This window comes from Ixodes scapularis, unplaced genomic scaffold (assembly GCF_016920785.2).
Source record: "Ixodes scapularis isolate PalLabHiFi unplaced genomic scaffold, ASM1692078v2 PGA_scaffold0__279_contigs__length_252992795, whole genome shotgun sequence".
In the NCBI taxonomy this organism is placed as follows: Eukaryota; Metazoa; Arthropoda; class Arachnida; order Ixodida; family Ixodidae; genus Ixodes; species Ixodes scapularis.
Window position 1 is genome coordinate 18579642 of NW_024609835.1, and position 14725 is coordinate 18594366.

Below are 14725 nucleotides of genomic sequence, written 5' to 3' on the forward strand. Positions count from 1 at the left end.
CGTGGTGAGATTATTTTTCAAACAAACGCGCTTCCGCTAGGGTTGGAAGCCCTTAGAACTGGATTCAATGCACAGCTGCAAGGGTAAATATTTCTTCGTACCTTATACAAAGGTCAGCAATACTTAGTTTTCTCTGTTCATCTGGCGGAGGCAAGCAGCATGACCTTGTGACCAGTATGGTGACAACGAGCCGTGAAAGACGCATCCTCTTATCCTTAGCGCCAAGGCCTAGCCCGGCATCCATTAGGCGCAGTTCTTTTAATCTTGCCCTTTCTGTTTGCCACATTCTGCTGCCACTACGTCGGCTTGCGTTGTCAGAATAGACGCACTGCTTATACACATTGCATGTGGTCGGCGGTTGAAAAGCCTTACCTTCTCTGCTTGTTTTCTTGTCGTGTTCTTATGCTAAGGAGGAATTTACCAACTTGATCATAACAACTGTTAAAGACCAGAAGAATAAGAATATTCAGAGAGACCAGAGTTGTCATGGTGTCAAAGCGACGCAGCTAGCATTGACAATCCCTGCTGCAGCCTTCTACAGTCGCAGTTGATCCTGTCCACTTTGGTCAATGGCCAACTTCCACACTTCTCGTCAAGTATCCTGCGCTGACCACCACTGTCGCCATAAAAAGGAAGATTTATTGGAATTAACGTTTTCGCTCTGTGAGGGACCTCAACATGGATCTGCTGAGGTCAGCCCTGCCCCCAGCATTCCAGCAGAGAAGGATATCAACATGTTGTGCCAGAATTGCTTCGCACGTCTGAGGAAAAATCTTTCTGTGTCCCGTTCTTGTGAATCAAGCTCAAGTTCATGCCCAAGCGCTGTCTTCAAGCATGAGTTACTGAGAGACAAGAAGAGAGATATTTCTAGCGGCGGCCTAGATACAACTCCACTGAGAGTGCCGTCGGCAATCAATCCTAAATACCAAAAGTCCTCCGTGAAAAAAAAGCAAGCGAAATAAAGATGTCGTTCAGTCAAAATGTTAAAACAAATTAGTTACTGTCTATGGCACAAAACCAAGCAGCTTCAATTTCCCAACATATCGTTCTTGCTTTACTTGCAACGACTGGTGGCTGAATATCCGCCTAGCGTTTGTCAAGGGTCTTACAAACTGGAAGAGGTTCCAGCATTTGACACTTACTACTGCCGTCGTATCTTTTACTGAAGCAAGGAAATTAATTCCAGAAGCACCGACATACCTGCAGCGCAAGTCGAAACAACTGCAGACAAGGATGATCTTGATGGTTCCATTAAAACTCCGAACAAAAAAGATGCTATGAATGTCAATAAGGATGGCCAGAAAGGAGTAGTAATCAAAATATTCATGAAAAGGTCTATTCGGTAAACGTATCTAATGTCCGCGAAAGCCAACCCGGCGACTAAAATAAGGATAACGAAAAATGTTACTCGCTCCGTCAGGAGTGGATGAAGGTGAATCCGAAGCAAATAATTTGCGCCTGCGTGTGCTGCAGAAATTTTCAACTTTGTTTTTCCGCTCAGAACTTTTTGCGCGAAGTAGCAATCTCAACGCGGGAGCTGATGTCTATGTGATCCAACTCGTGCTTCTTTGGGATTCGAATGCAAGGAATGCCCGAACACCCATAGTCTTACGTCAGAACTTTTAAAACTGTTGAAGGGGAGCAAGTAACAATCTGCGTGTGGGAGAAAAGAGCTTTAATCGAGAAGACAACTCAACCACATGTCTTTCTTGAAGAGATTCTAAATTGGACCATACGGTTTATTACACATGATTACGTTTCAAAACTTCAAAGAGGTGGAAGTCAACTTGTGAAAGGCGAAGCAGCCAAGAAGCGCGTTATGATTCATTTAGATTTTGCCGAGAATCGGACCGTTCCACTACCGAAGGAAGTTCAAGAGTGGCATTGGCACAAACACCTGCTTTCGATTTTCACGTACGTCGCATCAACGGCTAAGAGTCCCCGGAGTTTCGGCGTCATGTCTGAAGACAATCAGAGCCGCTGGCAATTCGAAGGATTGAAGAATGGCTGGAAGACAACGTTCCGGTTTATTCAAGCGTCACCTATGCTCGTGATGGAGCTGCATCTCAGCCTAAAAACCGCTATTAGCACTTCGAGTTCAAGCACAGCGGCTCTGATAAAGCGAAACGGTCGTTCTCGGCATCCGGCCATGGCAAGAAGTCATGGAACGAAGTCGGTGACTTACTGAAGCACCTTGCCACAGTGCACGGTTCTCGTTACCAAGACGAGGTCCTTACTATGGACGTCGCAGGGCTTCGTCGAAGAAATCCAGAAACAAACAGGAAACGTCGTCCTTTTGAACGTACCAAAAGGAGACGTGTAGACATTCAGGCAGCACAAGAAAGAACAGTGGGCATCCCTAGGTGCTGACAAAGGGATACGCTCTTCGCAAGACTGGTCCAAAATTCAAGTTCCTAGTCAAGAAGCTGAGGTGACATTGGCTCGAAGTGTTCCCTCTCGTCCCTGAGCCCGGCGTGACCGCGTACAACAAAGAAATGAATTGAGTGAATAAGTGACTGCTATCTTTGTCTGGTAATTAATTCATTATTCGTCAACCGGATAAACCAATATGCACACCTAATCGCGCTTCATGTGGACGGTGAAAACTGCGTTCTGAAATATGTGCTACCAGTATATTTAATTATTGTTATTTACTTATTTCAAATAAGCAGCGCGTGTTCCATATTATAGTGTGCTTGTTTTATTTAAATATTTATTGTAAAAAGCGTTTAACATATCTGGTTCAGACTTTTCAGTTCTTATTGAACAATTCTTTGTCATAATCTTCTCCAAATAAACCATTCGTGTCTAGAATACTAGATTGAATTTTGGGACCCAAACCGTACAAAGGCATAACAAGCTTCTGATTTCTCTATATCCCCGGTGTTGCGTTAAATTGGATGTTACTCTCTCTTCTTATAAGTAAGGTTCTGCGTTTTCGGATATATCCAATGAGCCCCAAAAAACACCCGCCGGTAAGAAATTTTCCGATTCAGATTTGTCTGAAAAACTACGAATTTCGAGACTAAAGCTCTATGACCTCAATCGTTTTTTTTTTTGCATTACTTTGTCACTTCTCTTCTTTTTTGTTCTAACTTTTGTGCGTAAGCTAAAAAAAGTATTTTGGAATTTTATTAACGAAACGCGTCATCAAACCTCCACGGCAATAGTCGAATATGGTCTAACGTGTAAAAAAACTGCGGGACAATTTTTTTCTTACTTTTATTCGCCGCAGATAAAACTCAGAATTCGTTTTTGGAAAATAAACACCTATAAACACCCTTCGAATTTGCTCAAAGAGAAACCCCGAAAACGCAAAACCATACCTAAAAAACTCGGTTTTTCGATTTGATACTAGTATATAAAACAAGTTTTCAGTTAAAATGTGTTTTATTACAATAATCTACATCATTTGATAAATTCGAACAAACGTATTCCCTCAAAGCGACTCTTCTAATCAAAGCGGCCCGAACCTGAAGTCTTTCAAGGCAAAAACTACCAGCTATAAACCTTGCAACGAAGCCAAGTTGCGGAAACTACCGTTTGGCCGATTCGAGTGTGTTGATATGTGTTGGACGTCTTCTAACAAAAATACAACAAAAAAAGGGGCGGGGGGGGGGGGCGAGTAATTGTATTACATGTCTAGAGAAACAATATGACTGGAAATTATAAAAAAAATTGCGAACACAAAAATTCAATTGTGTTTAGTTCTTCGTAATTGTTTTTATAAAATTTGAAAATTAATATAAAATAATTCGTGAATATGAATCGAACAAAAGTATAATCATAAGAATATAGGCCATGGATAGTACTACACAAGGGCAGTGTTTGGTAAGCGCTAATTAAAATGAATATGAAAAAACAAGGCCCCAAATACGTCACTCGAACGTCAAAGGTGCAGTGTTTGTCAATTTTTGTCTCGGTAATAGAATTTGGCATATTTTTCAAGTGTATAACAAAGAGATAGTCCACATACAATAAATTTACACAAAAAATATAGATATTTCAATTTGTTCAGTATGCATAACAAGCTACCTAACTGCGTACAAAAATAAAACACAAAATATTCCTAGAAGCGGTTTTGTATCTTTTAAGCATGCGGTTATAATATATATATATATATAATATATAATTGAAAAAAAAAATACAAATACCCACGCCGACCAGTCTGTTCGATTTGAAATGAAAAGACTTTATATTGTTTGTTTTTATAAAGGCCCGCTAATATCAATAGTCAAGCACAACTAATACGATAGTACGACCAAAAATAAGCCACCTGGTGTTTAACTTCTTCGGCGCTTCCGATAGGAAAAAAAAAATATTATATACCGTTGTGTAACTTTCTGATCCTCTGGAACACGGAAATAATCGGGGCTGACGAACATTACAAGCCAGAATAATTCCCACATAAGCCCCGCTAATCCGCCAACGCGAGTAGCGCTACCAGCCGGCCAAAAACAAGATGGCGTACACAGGTATAGTGTTCGAAGTTACGAACAGCTTCTCATCTAGGCTGCACACTGTATCCTTGCATCATTATTAATCGCACGAAAGATAAGCAAAGGAAAAAGAAAAAAGAAGAAAAACCCGAAAATTACGACCCGAGCAACGCATCGCCGATTACAGCATGGATCATCGAGGGGAAGTAAGGACAGAGCAGGCGTCCTGGAGAGGGGTTCAGGACTCGCTCCTCATATTCGGGCTGGAGTGTACTTGAAGAAGCCCATCGATATTCCTCCCCCCCCCCCCCCCCCCCCCACACACACACACACTTTTTTTTTCTTTTTGCATTGAGCGATGGAAGCGGCGTTGGAGCATTACGACGCTTCGTTTTCAGCTAGCGAAGCCAGGCTGGCCGACGTCGATGCGGTTCCGCGCTAGGGCAGAGATTACAGGCGTCGCATCCTCAGAAGCGCAAACGTGTTGTGTCTTCATAAGAAGCACTAAGCTGTTTGGAAACACTTCATAACGGAACAAAAACGTGCTATATTAAAGTACGTCACACAAAACAAACTTCGCTGTTCTATTGAAAACGAGAGGCCGGTCTGCCTTTCAGGTAGGGAGTTCGACGGTGCAGAGAAGCAATTCGGCTGTTGCAGTGCGACTGCTCAGATTCCTCATCGTAAATCACGCACCAGTACGCCTGGCCAAAACGGCCTGTTATATAGTCGATAGGCTGCACGGAGTAGTATTACGTCAAGCATGATCTGAGGAGGCTTCGTGAACAAGGATAATTTCGGGAGTGCCGCTTTGCTATTCTCAAAGCACCAGAGAACAACGCCACGACCCAATGTTGAACTCGAATAAGCGTAACACCCCGAAAGAACGGGCTGCTTAATCTTTATCAAATTTCCTAAACATATACGGGCGTTGGTGCCGTTAATTTTCGATGTATTTTTTTTAATTAAGGGGCGTACAAAGGCACGTCTCATGAAGCACAAGAAAAACGACTTCTAAAACACCTTCCTCTCTCCTTCCAACTCGAGTTATTTTTGTTTGGTTCTCCAAAAGAGCTATCAAAAAAGGGTATCTGTAAAAAGCGTCGGAGCAAACGACGCCTCACTTTCCTGACAGTCAAAGAAAAGGAAAAGGTGTTTTCTTTTTTTTTTTCAGGTTCCTTCTATCAGCATCGACTACCAATTGGAGTTTTGATTGGAAGACGGATAACGCTTGACTAAAATAAAACGCGGAGAGGTGTCGTGTCTCATAATGGTATGACAGATCACATCTCATAATTTACTGCGGTAAGAAAAGTATGGTCCTCAAAACAGGCGCCCTTTGGGAATTTATCGGCTGTTGGCCGTTTCCGAACACAAAGATTGCAGAGGAAACAAGGTTTAAGCCTTTCAACCTTCTTCGAAAAAACGATTTATTCCACGTTTCGAGAAACGTGAGCTACCACCAACAACAAACAGACATGCACACACATCGGTGCCTATAGAGCAGTTAAATGAACGGAGTCTAAGAGTAAAATATAAGGACGTGATTGTCCCTGTTCCTATAGCAAGGAGGGATTCACCGCCATCCATATACTACTTTATGTTCAACATCGGGACTAGAGCTCAGTTTTCGGCTATCATTAAGAACACTGGAAAGTTTTGCGTCAGAGAAATACGGATACATATATATATATCTTCTATATTCCTGTCTTTCTTTTTTTTAATGCTATGTATTACATAATGCAGTGGAGTAAAGAAGACATTATTACGATTTTGAAATATCTGCATTCAATAATTTCAAATTGCGTTTTTTTTATGGCTGTCAATCTGGGAGCAAGCGAAGGTCTGACGAAGGCCCAAACGTCGTCTCCGTCCAGTGTAATAAAACTGCGCAACCCTTCAGGGTACGTCTTTTCATTTATGAACACGGGAGATTTCATCTCAAATTGGTCAGAGTAAAACGGTATATACATATATATATTTTTTTTTTCATCTTGACGAAAAAATGTATGCATTACATCGCGACTGACAAAGTTTGTCATGCTTTATAGCTTGACGTAAATAACGTGTCCTAATGCAATAGATACCTACGGAAAATAAATAGCAAGCTCATTTAGTGATTATAAATTCAGTACTGTATCTTAAATAAATAAGAGTGTTACTGGTAAATTAAGAAGTGACTGTTTAAAAACGTGTGCAAGTTCAGTATCGATTTTCTTACGAAAGCGAATTTCGGTATTGATTTCCTAACAAAGCTTCTTAAAGTGGCTGTCCTCCCTTAAATCAAGGGTCACGTGCCCTTTTTTCCATCCCTCACGTTTGGACTTAGAGGCGACGGGGGCTTCCCTGTCATCCTCTTTTATTTTCGCGTCTTTGTATTCTGTTTGAGGTGTTCATTTCTTCTCGCGCCTTTACACTACACCTTTTAAAACAAGTGAAAGAGACTTGACAACTTCGAGGCTGCTGCAGAAAAGATGACTAAAGTTGAAACCCTCCGCCGGTTTTAAGCATTGTCCGGGCTGTATGGTTATATATATATATATATATATATATATATATATATATATATATATATATATATATATATATATATATATATATATATATATATATATATATATATATATATATATATATATATATATATATATATATGCACCATGTCCATTGTATGTGTACTGGGTATTTTTAAAAACAAAAAATGCCATTTTGAAATGGAAAATATTTTTATAAAGATTATGGTTTGAAATGATGGACGAAGAGCATCTATCTTGGTGCCGGCCAAAATTAAAGGAAGAATAAACATGCAAGACAAAGACAACAGAACCACGTCTTTCAACTACCGAGGGACATATAAGAATTCCAAAAGCGAGCATCCCGTGAACTGTGGGAAAATCAACGAAAGGAAAAGTAACTGAGAAAAGTGGAAAAAGGAAAGAGGCGAGAAGAGAAAATGCAAAGTCAGGATGACAGAACTGATTTGATGTGGCCTATATCATCTGGTTTGGCCTATATTAACGAGGAGCTGCAAATCTCAAATTGAAATATGCCACCTGAAAGGAAGAGTTAAAAAGTTACTTAGCGAATTTAATTTAAGTCACTAAATGTTTCTTTATACTCGTGTCCCGGCGTGCACCGCGGTCGATAATGTTATTCTGCAAAAATATATTTCCTCTCTGTGTCTTTTAAATGTTTTTACTCCTAGGAGAAAATGCCCTGTATATGGAAGCACACATTAGAAAATTTAAAAAGCTGGTAAGAATCCGAAATAAAGACAAACCAAACAACTTCCTAGAAGCCCCCCCTCCCCCCCCCCCCCCCCCCCCCCCCCCAAAAAAAAAAAAAAAAGAAGTCCACGGCTTTCACGAGGTCCGATTCAAGATGATCTTTAATGGATACGTCGACTAAAATTTCGAAGCTTAAAAAATCTTCATTTTCGAACGATTACAATTGTATGAAACGCATATCGAGACAAACCATCAATATTTACGACATATAACTTTTTTTAAGGAGGGCTTTCTATTTCATGTGCTAATTTTATTTTTGTACCAACGACTTATGCATATACCAAAGTCAAACCGGCATCGCATAACTAGTTTTAAAGAAATAGGATTTTGAAGCCATATTAAATGTAAAAAGGTTAAGTACAGCATTGCTGACGACCGCTTTTTTTTTTAGCAGCTTCCTTTTATTTTGGGTCAAAATATATAGGTTGAGGATGTTTAACTGTGTTTCATTGCTTCCCTTCTATATTTCAACATTGAGATCTCGCATTAAAAAATCATCATCCAAAACACGAGAGCCACCATTAAAGTCAATGGGCTGAGTATTATGCTCGCTTCCGTGTCTGAAATCGATATACGCATATTGAGGCTCTAATGGGAAAACCTATTATTATAAATCGCATACCGCTTATGTACTGGTGGTATCTATAAAAAATAAAGACATCTGAAAACGCGCTTTCTTTAATGAACGCAAACCACGTTTTGAATGCTTGTTTTTTAGGTCCTATAATTTTAAAGATCCGCTCGCTAATAGCTTTGATTTAATGTATGCTAATGCGCTAAAGAAAACATTATTCGGTAGGTCCAGTTTTTGTCTAGAAAGGAATGTTATGCATATTTAGAGATATATCTTCGTGCATGAAGACACTCGACGAACATCCATGACGTGCTTCGTTGGGCCTAATATGGTAAGAAGCTCTTTTCTGTTATTTATTAATTTGCTCCATTCATTCTTTTTGTGCTCGTAAACAGCTTTCGCCTTTGTAACATTCCATAATATACATATAGCAAAAAATAACATTGGATTATAGAGATTATCGAGGAAAAACTTAAACGCGACAAAAGTTTGATTAAAAACGTCAATACATGGAGCGTCGGCCGTATTATACAAGTTCAAAATCCGTGTCATGGGGCAAGCTCTAAATATTTTATTGACATAAAATGTAAGAGAAATTTGCAAAAATGGTATCGGCACATGAATATTAATCGCTGAAGTTAGATCAAAGCAATCATTTATTTCATGGAGGCATTTAAACAAAAATATAAAAGCTCTGTCACGTCGTCTTGCACTCAACGTAGAATAACCACGTGGTTCTAAGAGTCATCTATATTCAAAATAAACTGTGCGGCCCACATACCGATAAAAACAACTTAGAAAGAAACACTCCTAGACATTCGCCTGATAGAATTCCATACGACGGAGGGAAACTCCAGCTTTGACCTAATTAATGGATTGTAGGAGCGCGTTATGCAGGCTGACATGGAAAGCTCACGTGTAATTCTAGAAATGAAACCCAAAAGCCAGAAGGAGGCATTGGTAATTCTATATCCATATGTACTGAATGACAGAGAAGAGTCTATATTAACTCCAATTTAGTGATAGCACTCGACTCCTTACAACGGGCATTGACAAGTTCCCAACAGAAATGAATAGACTTTAGTTTCTTAAGTAAACACATAACAAGTCTTAGTAGGATTAAGCATTAAAATGTTCAGACCACACCAATCATGTACTGGTTTGACATCATTCATAAGTTTTACACAGTCGTTCACACAGTAACTCAGCACCCCCGTAATCCATTCAAAGAAATCTACGACTATTCTAAGGCAAAGACCGCCGAAATAGGGTTAGACATGATGATCTTCTCGGGCGAGCCTGAGCAGTCTTTCCACCGACGGTCTGTCAAATAAAACTGAACTGCTTACAAAAATCAAATTAATTATATCTTTAGGTCCTCTGATCTAAAACTTAATATTCCGAAAAACCCTCACCGTCCGTGGTTTTCAAAAAAAAAAATTGAGCCTCGTCTTAACGAAAAGAAACGTTTCCATACAAGAGCTATGGAAAGGAACGATGATATGTCCTGGGATTTGTAGAATCTCCATTCATCGATATGTACTTTTGAAATAAAAAAAAAAGTTAAATCACCATTTTACTGACAAGAATCAAAAGATGTTTTGAAGTCTATTCCCAAGAAATTTCGGAGTAATATAAATCCACCGAAGTCAAGTCATGCTATTCCTGGCTTCACGAATTGCGAAAGAAATTTGTCTTCCAATCTTAAAACTGCTAACAACTTTAATAACTCTTTCAGTGAAGCCTTTACTAATTAATTATTTCCCTTACCTACTTGTGAATTCACTTATGACAAAGCTTTCTTACGAAATATCACTATATCTTCACGTAGTGTTAGCAAAGTTATCGAAGGCCTCCCTTATCGTTCATCACCAGGAATAGGGGGAATTAATTCTAAATTGTTAAAACTTACACAACGATGATGTGTCCAGTGTCATTCCAGCTTCGTTGTATATAAGTTTTTTGTGAAGGTTGTTTGCCTAGTGAGTGGAAACATGCCAAGATAATTCCTGTCCCTAAGCCAGGTGACGCGTCGTGTTTAAATAACTACCGACCCATGTCATTTACTAGTCCCATGTGAATGTTTAGAGCATATTATTTTTAGTCATATACTAAATTTTGTCTCGAAGAATAATGTTATTTTGGATGGTCAATATGGCTTCCGCAAGGGCAAGTCGAGGGCTTCCGCAAGGGCAAGTCAAGAGAAACCCAACTTTTTGGAGTAGTAACCGACCGTCATGGAAAGGTTCATTCGCTTAAGCAGGCGGATGTAATATTTTAGACCCTTCCAAAGCCTTTTACTGTGTGCCCCCACAAGCGGTTAATACATAAACTTGAAAATCTGAATATGAACCCCCCAATCATACTTTGGAATAAAGAATTGTTTACGAATAGACTCAAATCGGTTTCAATTTCCGATCACTTATCAAACAGCACAGAGGTTAAGTCCGGCGTACTGCCGGACTCTACGCCAGGACCCCTTCTTTATCTTTTATTATAAATAACCTTCCCGCGAAAATTTATTCTTCGATAAGACTTTTCACAGACGATTGCGCTTTTTACAGAAAGATAGCTAAAACTGACGACGCTCATACTTTGCAAGACGATTTTAACCCTATTGTTTCATGGTGTGACAAGTGGCAGATGCGTATCAACATAAACCAAATTTGTGACTGTGTCAACAAAAAAAAATTATAATCAATTTCAACTACACAATCAATGGTGTTCCTATCGAAAGAGTAAATTAATATAAGTACCTGGACTTTTTTATTTTGCGATCCTCTTTCTTTTCGGGATCATATTAACTATGTCGTTGGCAAGACAAGTCGTTCCTTGGTGTATATTCGAAGCAAACTGTTTTTTATCATCTTCTTAAACTCCTCTGCTAGCTTTTAAATCTTTTGTCAGCTCGCAGCTGGAGTATGCTAGCATCATATGGTCTCCTAATCAGGATTATCTGAAAACTAAATTGGTGAAAATTCAAAACCAAGGGGTGCGCTTTATTTTTTATGATTATTCAGCTTACAAGAGCGTTTCGGCGCAGAAACAAAAGCTAATTTATTTCTATTAGAAACAACATGTACATCTCCCGTCTCACGTTCCTTCACGACATTTATTACTATAATATTTCTCTCAAAGAACGTTTATTAATTCGAGCCCATCGAGTTTGCGTTACATATGATCATGCTCCAGAACTTCGCTTACCTTATTGTAGATTTGTGCAGCTCTCCGTTACAGCTGCCATTTTAGAATAAAACTCTCTACCTCAGTCTATAGTTAAACTTGCAGATAGAGCAGCTTTCAAATCGTCATGTGAAATATTATTTCGCATTATCCCGAAATGAATATTGTGTGCGATATATTTCTGTTTGTTGTTCTTTGTTATCGCTACACATGCGTATGCCATTGTAATAATTAATTGTGCTATACTTTAGTTGATTTCCTATGACTTATGTATCATATGTGTGAGTCTGTATTGTATTGTATCCACCTTTGTAATTCCCCCCTCATACAGTGCCGAAACGGCGCTTTGAGGTATATCAATAAATAAATAAATAATATCTGCCTAAATAGCTTGATATCATCGGCGTATTGCAGAATTTTTGAGTGCCTAACAGATGAGCTGAAGTCGTTTATGAAAACATTAAAAATACTCGGTCGAAGTACGGACCCTCGAGCAACACTAGAGAGGGTAAACTCTCTGGCGTTCCTGATCTTCCACAAGTATATGTATCCTTGAGGAACACCAAAAAGAGTGACCTCTCTGCTGTTCTAATTACTTCCTGAAGATACAGATGTCAGACTAATTCGAAGTAATCCGGAGACCTGATCCTTGTATCGTGGCAGATCCCTTAATAGTAAAAGGCGCAACTTTTTAATCTAGCAAACCTGCCTGTTGAGCAATTCAGACGGATACTAAATTCGGACTAAAAAAGGACCTTTAAATTCTCGGGAAACCTTGATAATTTAGACATGGTTGGACGTACGTTTTTAATTATTTTTTTTTTCACCCAAGCATATATATTTCAAATAATCACTTTGAAATTAACATCTACATTATATGTAAGTGCAAATTTGAATGCAGACACCGATGTCACATCCAACCTAGTGTCAACCAAGCTTAACTTCTATCCCATACAAATATAAATCACACAATACTTTGTTAATTGTAGACCTTGGTTTATCTTTAAAAAAATATATATAGTAATTTGTGTCGAACAACAAATTTACAACACCTCCAGATTGCTCCTTTGTACAGATATAAGCTGAAATGAGGTACAAAACTAACTGCCGCAGTCAGGATTATTTTTGATGCACTGCGTAAACTTAGAGAAAAATCATATTCTAAAAGTTCACTCATTTTTTTACGTTCATGAGGCAAAAAGTCCGCCTAACACATATTGAAACCTAATACAATTTGAGTATACTTTGTGTTTTAACGTGGCTGTTCGCACGTCAATTCAGCCTCCCAAGTAATGTGATGGTACACACTAAAAGTATGCTTGATGTACTATTAGTAAAAGCTTCAAATTATTTACACTTCTGTCTTAGAGTACTCTACGTTCAGTTTTGGGATTAGCGATACCATAGTACGGAAATCAACTAAACATTTCACGACAAAACAAGACAAAACCGGTACAATGTATCCCGGACACTTTATACTAACCTATATCCCAAACCAATAAGCTTCATCCCAAAGAACTTCATGCCAGGAGCCAGGCACGTGGCCAGGATTTTGATTCGGGGGGGGGGGGGGGGGGGGGGATTATGACAAAATGCTGTAACAGGGGGAGGGGGGAGAAGAGGCACCTGCAAATTGTAAGATTTTCAAGGGCGGGATCTGTGCCACCCCCCCCCCCCCCCCTGGCTACGTGCCCACCAGGAGCATTCCATACTGAGATATTTAATTAAAACATTCTGGCGGGCTAGTTGGTTACACATAATTAAATTACAAATAGCGCTAGGACGAGGACAGACGAAGAAGTGGACAGGACAGGCGCTAACTCACAACTGACGGTTTTATATACAACGTTAAAGAAGAAGGTGAAGGAAGTGTCTGGAGTTGAAAAAAGAAGATAAAAATTTGTCTTTTTCTAACCGGGCGCTCTAAGAAGATTGTTAGACTAGGAAGATTAAAACACAGCAGACCAAAACGAAATTAATAAAAATTAAACAAAGGTAATGATTTTGAACTCTATACGATACTATTCTGAAGGCCCTTAGAAAATAAACCCCGGACCGTGGGAGACAAATCGAGAATAAAAATATTGGATAAAAATTGATAGAAAAAAGGTGATCGTCCAAAGGCCGCCGATCATTGCCTCGTACAGCTTATTTACCTTTTTACATCCAACAGGCACCACAGCCAAAGCTATAACGGCGCGAGCGCATAGACCCACCCGGTGCACCACCTCACGCGCTCACGTGCAAGCGTGATTATGTATAGTGGTTCAAGTACTGAACCTCTTTGTCCGTCAACGCCAAAGATGGTGCAGAGACGCATTTTTCTCCATTGGCTTGTATGGTCTGTGCTTCATAGATTTCCCTGTTCCTCTTTTCTTTAAAACGTCCGATCACTTTTGTGTTTGAAAGCAAAGGTGTGCAGGAGCAATCTCGCACATGCATGGCTAAATGTCCAGAAGGTGTTGACTGCAGGGTCAGGGCATGTTCTCTCAGTCGTGTGTTTATGCAACGTCCAGTCTGTCCTATATACACTTTCCCACATGTGAAAGGGATTTCATACACCACTCCGCTGTTGCAGTCGACATACTGGTGCTTGTGGTTTATGTTGCATTCATGATGTTGTTGCTTGACATTGTTGATTTTTGGGCACATTCGTTTTAATTTATCCGGTGCCGATAGGACCACTTGGACTTCAAACGTGGAGGCTATCTTCTTCATGTTGTGCGAAATCTTGTGGATGTAAGGCACCACAGCCGGACGGCGTCTCTTCTCTTTTATTTTTTCTCTTCTTTTGTTCGTTGTCAATAACTTCTCAGCGATGTCAGTCAGTACCGGAAAGGGGTACCCCGAAGCTTTCAAACGAGTCACTTGTAATTCGAAGCTTGATTTTGCTCTGTGCTCACATGACTTGTTTAGCGCCATGCTTAAGCAATTAGACACTATGCCTCGCTTTACAAGTTTGGAATGGGATGAGTCATAGCGCAATAGCCGTTTTTTAGAGCGTGGGTGGTACATCCAGCAGGTCTGGTTCTTGTTAAAAGTAATCTGCAGTTCTAAAAACTGTAGGATGCCGTCCGTTGGCACCTCAATGGTAAAGTTGAGCTGTTCAGCTTGTTCCAGAAATGTGGCACGCACACTGTCGATAGGCTGACTGTCACATTCATCGGGACGAAAAGGGAGGAGGACCAGGTAATCGTCGACATATCGAAAGATACGCGAGACTTGGTTGGTTGATATATTCT

At 39.7% G+C, this 14725-nt stretch overlaps 1 protein-coding gene across 1 annotated transcript in view; it reads right to left on the minus strand.

Annotated features, from left to right (window-relative positions):
* LOC115327660 (connectin-like) overlaps nt 1-14725 on the minus strand; it is a 245187-nt gene that overhangs the window by 15794 nt on the left and 214668 nt on the right. The gene's annotated exons all lie outside the window — the stretch shown is intronic.